The sequence below is a fragment of the Cebus imitator genome, unplaced genomic scaffold (assembly GCF_001604975.1).
Source record: "Cebus imitator isolate Cc_AM_T3 unplaced genomic scaffold, Cebus_imitator-1.0 Scaffold51, whole genome shotgun sequence".
NCBI lineage: Eukaryota > Metazoa > Chordata > Mammalia > Primates > Cebidae > Cebus > Cebus imitator.
In genome coordinates, this window is record NW_016107366.1 from 9,071,141 (window position 1) to 9,080,032 (window position 8,892).

Here is an 8,892-nt window from a genome sequence, read left to right on the forward strand (position 1 = left end):
TTACAGGCGTGAACCACTGTGACTGGCCCTGAATATTTTAAGCCCACCTTACTGAAATTTATTGAATAGAAAAAAAGTTGCTTTTTAAAATATTACTGCTGAGTGACAATGCACCTGGTCACCCAACAGCTCTGATGGAGATGTATAGGAGATGAATGTTGTTTTCATGCCTATGAACACAGCATCCATCTAGAGTCCATGGATCAAGGAGTAATTTCAACTTACTTTTTTAAAAAATTGAATTAAATTACTTCACTAATTTATTTTATTTATTTATTTATTTATTTGAGATGGAGTCTTGCTCTGTTGCCCAGGCTGGAGTGCAGTGGCATGATCTCGGTTCACTGCAACCTCCACCCCCCAGGTTCAAGTGATTCTCTTGCCTCAGCCTCCCGAGTAGCTGGGACTACAGGCGCCTGCCACCACGCCCAGCTGATTTTTGTATTTTTAGTAGAGATGGGGTTTCACCATGTTGGCCAGGCTGGTCTCGATCTCCTGACCTCATGATCCACCTGCCTTGGCCTCCCAAAGTGCTAGGATTACTGGCGTGAGCCACTGTGCCCGGCTTCATTAATTTATTTTTAAGTCCAAGCTGTATCACTCTTCTGCCCTCTGCCTCCCAGCAGTGTAAGTTCTGCGTCAGACAGACCTGGGTTTAAACTCTGACTTTGCCTTTTGTGGTCAGATATGATGCTTGTCCAACTGAAAGGTCCTCACCTGCAGGCTGCCCTGCGTCAGAGTCTGGATCAGAGAAGCCTTCAGAAATTTGTTTCAGCCTCATGACAGAATGATCTGGGATTTATCTTCTGCCTCTACTGTGACTTACAGAGTTAATTTTATCTCACTGTGTGTGGGGAGGTCATGCAGGAAGCAGGAGCCTTCTCTGTTCTTTCTAGAATGTAAACCAGGGAGTCCCCTTCCTCCTGATTTCTGGAGCAGTTCATAGCTCTCTCTGAACACCCATTTGGATGCATCCCCACACTGGGAGTGAGTTACAGGGAGATGGCAGGGAAGCCAGGCTCTGTCCTCAGCCTTTCATGGGTATTGGCTTATTCAGTCCTCATAATAACCCTAAGAAGTAGCATGTGTTGGCTGGGTGCTGCGGCTCACACCTGTAATCCCAGCACTTTGGAAGGCTGAGGTGGGCGGATCACAAGGTCAGGAGTTCGAGACCAGCTTGACCAACATGGAGAAACCCCGTCTCTACTAAAAAATACAAAAAAATTTAGCTAGGCATGGTGGCACAAGCCTGTAATCCCAGCTACTCGGGAGGCTGAGGCAGGAGAATCACTTGAACCCAGATGGCGGAGGTTACGGTGAGCCGAGATCGTGCCATTGCTTTCCAGTCTGGGCAACAAGAGTGAAACTCTGTCTCAAAAAAAAAAAAAAAAAAAAAAAAAAAAAAGTAGTGTGTGTTAGCCTCACCATCTGGCAGAGGAAAGTGGAAGCACAGAAGGGTCAAGTACTTGCCCAGATCCACAGTAGAACAGGCTCAAAGGTTGGCAGTCTGGCTGCAGAGTCCAGGAACTTCACTACCACACTCCACAGCCGTTGTGAGACCATGGGCCAGCCATCTAAACTTTAATATCCTCTGCCCCATTGCCCAGTGAATGTGTATATCCTTAACTCGGTACATAGGCTTGGGTTGGCTTGACCCGGTCTCATTCATTTCTCCCCACCTGACCCTACCCCTGAGTCAGAGTATCTCATGTTGGCAAAGCTTGAAGTATGCAGGAGCACACCCCAGAAAGGCTAGGGCACAAGGCCTGCTTGGGGTGGAGCAGGGAGGACCTGCTCTGCCCCATGGGGTATTCTTAGGTGGAAGTGGGTATGGGATGATCCCTCTGGGAGAACTCTCTCCCTCCAGCCTCCCTGCGGGGTCACCCAGGGAACTGAATCACAGCACAAATCAAATGGGAAAAGCTCCCTTATCCCCATCGCAGGGCCTGCAATGGAGGCGTGGCTGGCTTCTTTGGTACCCTGCTGCTCAAACCTCCAGGGGGAGCATGCACATGGGCAGGTTGTGGGGCTTCAACCCCACAGCTGCATCCAGGGGTGAATGCTTACAGCTCCTGAAGCCCCAGTGGGTGTGTGTGATAGAGCACTCTTTTAGCTTTGCAGTCATGGGCAGCTGGTGTTAATCAGCTTGATTAAACCCTCTGCCATATCACAAGGACAGAGGGCTTTCTGTATCCCAGGGTTCTTGCCTTGGTGTACTGGAAGAATCAGATTACACGGGACTTAGAGAATGAGTGCAAGTTTTCACCGAGTGGAAGTAGTTCTCAACATGGAGTGGGAAAGTGGACTATCAAGTTGAAATCAGTCTACTACGCCATTAACAAAGGTAAGGAAGAGTATGCGTGGAATACAGGACATCCATTAGGGCATCCCTTATTACCATGCCCTTTGATTAAGGTCAATGGGAAACTGTAACAGCCCAATCCAGGCAAGACTACAAATGGTCCAGATCCCCCAGGAATGAAGACTTGAGTCACTCCATCAAGAAAAAAAAAGGACCACGACCTGCTGAGGTGCTGTCTGAAGGCAAAGGGAATACGGAATGGGCAGTAGAAGAAGGTAGCCATCAATACCAGCTACGACCACGTGACCAGCTGCAGAAACAAGGACAGTAACTATCAATAGTAGTTCCTTTTTTGTTTTTTGTTCAAAAGATGCTTGTGCATGTATACACTTGGACTAAGAAAATACCTTCGTTTTATTTCTTTTTCCTTTATCATGTGACATAAGGTTTACTAACTTCATATCAGCATTTAAGTATTGATAACTTTATGTACTAATATTTGGGTTGGGGATTGCTGGGTTTCCAGTTGTATGAAGGATAGTTGTATTATTCGAGGCATAATTATGACCATCTTATTGTCTTAATTTGAAGATGATGTATGATCTCAGGAGAGGTGTATGGGTTCAAGTTGACAAGGGGTGGACTCGTGATGGTTAATACTGGGTGTCACCTTGATCGAAGATGCAAAGTACTGACCCTGGGTGTGTCTGTGAGGGTGTTGCCAAAGGAGATTAACATTTGAGTCAGTGGGCTGGGAAAGGCAGGCCTACCCTTAATCTGGTGGGCACCGTCTAATCAGCTGCCAGTGAATATAAAGCAGGCAGAAAAACATGAAGAGGGAAGACTGGCCGAGCCTCCCAGCCTATATCTTTCTCCCCTGCTAGATGATCCCTGCCCTTGAACATTGGACTCCAAGTTCTTCAGTTTTGAGACTCGAACTGGCTCTCCTTGCCCCTCAAGCTTGCCGACAGCCTATTGTGGGACCTTGTGATCGTGTGAGTTAATACTTAATAAACTCCCCTTTATGTATATGTATCTTATTAGTTCTGTCCTTCTAGAGAACCCTAATACAAGTGTTTTCTTCATATTCCTTCATATTTATGAAGTGTGCTTTTTTGCCATCCTTTCCAGATTCATCACCTTATGTTATTAGTTGACTTTTTAAAAATTATTATGATGATGATTATTTGAGATGGAGTCTCACTCTGTCACCCAGACTGAAGTGCAGTGGCATGATCTTGGCTCACTGCAACCTCCATCTCCCCAGTTCAAGCGATACTCATGCCTTATCCTCTTGAGTAGCTGGCACTACAGGTGTGGGCCACCATGCCCAGCTAATTTTTGTATTTTTAATAGAGATGGGGTTTCACCACATTGGCCAAGCTGGCCTCAAACTCCTGATCTCAAGTGATCTGCCTGCCTTGGCCTCCCAAAGTGCTGGGACTAGAGGGATGAGCCACCGTGCCCAGCCTCTAACTCCATTTTAACATAAATTAATACCTCTCCCTATATTTTTTCTCAGTGCTGTTGACTTCCTGAAGAAATGAGGTCAATTCTCATGTAGAGTTTTTACACTAGGGATACAGTCACTTGCTTCTTTATGCTTCATGGGGTACCTTGTACGTCTCCAATGCATCACATCTGGAGGCATATGATGTCTGATGGTCTTGCTTTTAATGACACCAAGATCTATCTTTAGGTTCAGGCAGTGGCAACCTTACCCTTCACTGAAAAGTTCTCCATCAGTCTCACTGAGTGATTTTGCCACCCATTGAAAACCATTGCTCAAATCAGTTACTTTATCAGGGGCTTAAAAATGATGATTTTCTAATTCTATATTTTTTCTGCATTTAGTAGATGAAATCCTTCTGTATAGAAGAGCTTTCCTTCATTCATTTTGGCTATTTAGTGAACGGAAAATGCAGTTAGGCACAAAACATGCTTAATTATTTTCCTTTAATTAACAATTTTCAGAGAAATGAGTTGGTGCCCTAACTTCCCCAGTGGTGCCCAATAGCTTTTATTTCCTTTCTGTACCTTCTTTTCTTTTCCTGCTCTCTTTCACCTGCTGGCTAGAAGCAGGGTACTTCAATATCCTAGGAGGTGGCAAGACCTCATGAAGGAGGTTACCTGGGTCCCTGAATGGCAACCTGGAGCTGATTCCTTCTATGACTTGAGGGAGAATGGGACTGTGATGGGAACATGAAAATAAGCTTTCATAGTCACAACCCACTGCGAGTGTGATGGTTTGTTACAGCATTGACACGCTCTGGACCAAACAGCGATTACATTTTAAATTTCTTTCTTTTTGTTTTTTCTTTAGGTTTTTTTTGAGGGAGTTTTGCTCTTGTTGCCCAGGCTGGAGTGCAATGGTGTGATCCCAGCTTATTGCAACCTCTGCTTCCCAGGGTCAAGCTATTCTCCTGCCTCAGCCTCCTGAGTAGCTGGGATTACAGGCACCCACCACCACGCCTGACTAATTTTTTGTATTTTTAGTAAAGACAGGGTTTCACCATGTTGTCCAGGCTGGTCTTGAACTCCTGGCCTCAAGTGATCCACCTGCCTCAGACTCCTAAAGTGTTGGGATTACAGGCGTGAGCCACTGCACCCAGCCTACATTTTCAATTTCTAAGAGCTCTTTCTTGTTCTCTGATTGTTTCTTTGCCATAGCATAATGTCCTTGTTTTATGCATCCAATCATCTCTTATTTTTCTGACAATATTTAACTTTTAATGACACATTCTTCTGTGCATTTTTTTTTCTGCTTCTCCTGACTTCCTTTTTATTGTTTGTGGGTTTTGCTCTCAATTTCAACTAAAACTAGTTTAACATTTATTTGGAGGAGGAACAGCATTCTGTGGAGGAAGGTTTAGAAAAAGGAAGGTTTCTTTTGACAGTCCTTGGCTCCTCTTTCCTGGCCTGAACAACTCAGCTGTGGCCCATATTTGCACACCCTAATTACTAGCAAAGCAAAAGCCTAGTATTTACCCAGACGCAATATTCTAGGGAAGCAGTCGACTGCCAGCCATGGTGATTGAGGCCTGCCCCTTAGAAAACGCATCAGTTCCAAGCAGCTGATCAAACAATCCTTCCAACAGTTTATTTTCTCAGGTTTTAGCACCTCTAATGAATGAGTGTCTGGGCAGCCAGAAAATAAATAATGAAGGGCATCATCCAGGCAAAGAGGGGAAGAGAAATGGACATGGCTAGAGAGAGGGAAGAACGTATGCAAAGAGGTGAGATGAGAAGGAGCCTGGGGACTATGACAAGCAGGGCGTCCCTGCAGAGGGGGGATAATGAGGAGGGTTTCTACGCAAGGCGAGGCAGAAAGAAAGGTCTAGGCCAGACCAAGCGGGGCCTCCTATGCCCTGTTCTTGAAAAGTTCTCATGAAATACTGCGAGAAAGAGAACACATCCTACAGGGGAGCTGGGGGGAAATATATATTTCCCCCCAGCTCCCCCAGACCACGCCTCAAAAAATATATATGTATTATGAGATGGAGTCTTACTCTCCCAGGCTGGAGTAAAATGGCATGGTCTCAGCTCACAGCAACCTCCACCTCCCAGATTCAAGCGATTCTCCTGCCTCAGCCTCCGAGTAGCTGGGATTACGGTGCATGCCAACACTCCCAGCTAATGTTTGTATTTTTGTATAGACATGTTGGCCAGGACGGTCTTGAACTCCTGACCTCAGGTGATCCACCCACCTTGGCTTCGATAAGTGCTGGAATTACAGGCATGAGCCACCATGCCCAGCCCACTGAAATATTTTCAAAAGGGATTAACCATGATCACCTGTTCTTAGATGAGGTCATTCAGACTGCAGTGTGAAATTGGACTGGAGGGTGGACAAAAGGAGAAGTTGCTGAAGTAGAAGTTAAAGATGGTGAGAAGTGGACAGTGGGGACATCGAGGAGGAAAAGTCAGCAAGACCCAAGACGTGTATGCAGAGAGAGTGTGGTAGGTGTGACATGTAACTGAAATGGATGATGGCAACTTTCACTGAGCAGAGAAAGGTCAGGTTGGTGGTAAGGGTCATGAGTTGACTTTGGGGCACCTTGATATAGCCACTTCCAATATCACCTGTTTTAACAAGCCCCAGTGTTCCTTCCTGCTCAGCTCTCCCAGCTAGAGTGTGTCTTCTGTCCCGCAGCATTGTATGAGAACTGCTGGACCATCACTCACCCCTTCCTGTGGAGATTCTGTTTGCTCATTTGCCTGTTCCACTGTGTACCTTACACATAGTAGGTGCTCTTGGAATGTGTGTTAGATGGATTAATATGAGAAGTGCTTCTCTGCATGGTTTCACCATGGAAGTGTTGAAAGCAGCCAGGGCTCCTCCTTCCTGACCTGCAGGCTTCCACTCGGCTGTGGGGCCTGGTGTGATGGAGGGGCCCAGCCTGAGTCTGGACAGGGGAGGTGCCTGCAGATATTTTTGTGCCTGCAAATATGTTCATGCCTTCGGACAGTTGGATGTCCAGTTTATTCTCTGCTTCTGCAGTGGCTTGCGGAGGTAATTTTATCTTGCTGTGTACTGTTAGGTCGTGGAGGAGACATGCGCCTTCTCTCTTCTTTTTGGAAGGCAACCAGAAGTCTTTCCCCTTTCCTAGTGGGGCGGCTGCTCAGTCGCAGGCTCCAGATGTCTACTTCAGAATTCAAAATACTTTCCTGAGCTGGGAAACAGATCCAAGGAAATATCAGCCAGAGGCTTCATTTTATCGTCTGTGGAAATGAAAGATGTTAGAGCACCTAGGAGGGTCTTAACATGCAAGACACTGTCTTAAGGCTTCCTGCAGAACAGAGGGTCATCTGCTTTCATTGGATTCTCAAGGGAGCCTCAACAGGCTATGCCTGAACCCCGGGTCTGGGGCATCTCTCTAGCCCTCCCAGCTCTGACATCATCGCCATTAGTGGCTGAAATGTGTGCTGTGGTTGGGATGTGCCAACAACCCTCCCAAGAGTCCCATACCTACCTGACCTCATCTGACCTTCACAGCAACGCAGTGACTCAGCTGCTATTTGGCCCACATTTTACAAACCCGAGTCAGTGTGCTTTACCCCAGTGACCCAAGAACCCAGGTGCTAATGTCAGGCCTGCATCCAAATCAGGGTGGGATCAGTGGTGTGCCCTGAACAAGTCACTATCGTCTCTCTCTCTCTCTCTCTCTCTCTCTTTTTGTTTGGAGATAGAGTTTTCACTCTGTTGGCCAGGCTGGAGTGTAATGGTGCAATCTCAGCTTACGGCAACTTCCCTCTCCCAGGTTCAAGCAATTCTCCGGCCTCAGCCTCCCTACTAGCTGGGACTATAGGTGCCTGCCACCACGCCTGGCTAATTTTTGTGTTTTAGTAGAGACAGGGTTTCACCATGTTGCCCAGGCTGGTCTTGAACTCCTGAGCTCAGGTCATCCACCTGCCTCTGCCTCCCAAAGCACTAGGATTACAGGCATGAGCCACCGTGCCCGGCCCACTACCCTCTTTTAATTTCAATTTTCTCATCCACAAAATGAGGGCAATAATATCCTTTCTTCCCCACTGGCCATGTTCAGGAACGTACTTATTTGCTCATTTTGAAATATGCAGCAGCGTGCATCAGAAAGACCAGGGCATGTATCCTGCATGGGGTGGAGCAGGGAGGGCCCGCTCTGCCCCACTCGGGTGTCCTCAGGTGAACGTGGGTGTGGGCTGACTTTCTCTGCGCTCCCTGTGGAGCCACAACGGGGAACTGGGTTGAGTTACAGCACGAGGGCACTCACAGGCTCCACCCCAAGGAGGTCCCTGTTCTGCTGTCGGTCAAAGAAGCCCTGAGCCATGACTGTGGACTGACACCCACTGCCTTTTTGACCCTGGATGGGTTACATAACCTCCCACATGAGAGGGAGGAGGCACCGGGGCTTGTGGCCTGAGATAACCGTGGTAGTGGGAGCCCTGTCTGTGGATTGCCAAGGGGCTGTCGTCGGGCAGGGGACTGGTGAGGAGAACACAGCTCTGCAAGGCTCTTATGATTTGTTTTAATCTTTAACTTTTCAAAACTTTCAAATGTAAAGGATGCATGGTACAGTTTAGGTTTATCAAAAACGGACTCACAAGCCTTCTCAGCTCCCGGCTCCAGCTCCTGGACTCCCGACTTTTAAGGCCAATACTTTGAATTCTGTCAGGCATTTTCCCCTGGGATTTACCTCAATGACAAGCTTGTGATGTGATTTCACAACCTTTGCTTCAAACGTCATGTATTGACTTTCTGTGTGACGGATGGTCCTTGCTTCTGTTATATCTCCCTTCCTTTTTCAGCTCCCTCAATATATATTTTAAAAGTTCAGGTTGGGCGCAGTGGCTCATGCTTGTAATCCCAGCACTTTGGGAGGCCAAGGTGGACGGATCATCTGAGGTCAGGAGTTCGAGACCAGCCTGGCCTACATGGTGAAACCCCGTCCATACAAAAATTAGCTGGGCCAGTTGGCACACACCTGTAATCGCAGCTACTCAGGAGGCTGAGGCAGGAGAATTGCTTGAACCAGGAGACAGAGGTTGCAGTGAGCCGATATCATGCCACTGCACTCCAGCCTGAGTGAGAGCCAGACTCCATCTAAAAA

The 8,892-nt window shown here is 47.1% G+C and overlaps 1 long non-coding RNA gene across 1 annotated transcript; it reads left to right on the top strand.

Annotated features, from left to right (window-relative positions):
* The first annotated feature begins 2,880 nt into the window (after positions 1 to 2,880).
* Positions 2,881 to 8,362, top strand: LOC108303921. Its single transcript, XR_001825021.2, has 3 exons — positions 2,881 to 3,297; positions 5,414 to 5,538; positions 6,108 to 8,362. It is a non-coding gene; the product is annotated as an uncharacterized LOC108303921 (long non-coding RNA).
* The last annotated feature ends 530 nt before the right edge of the window (positions 8,363 to 8,892 follow it).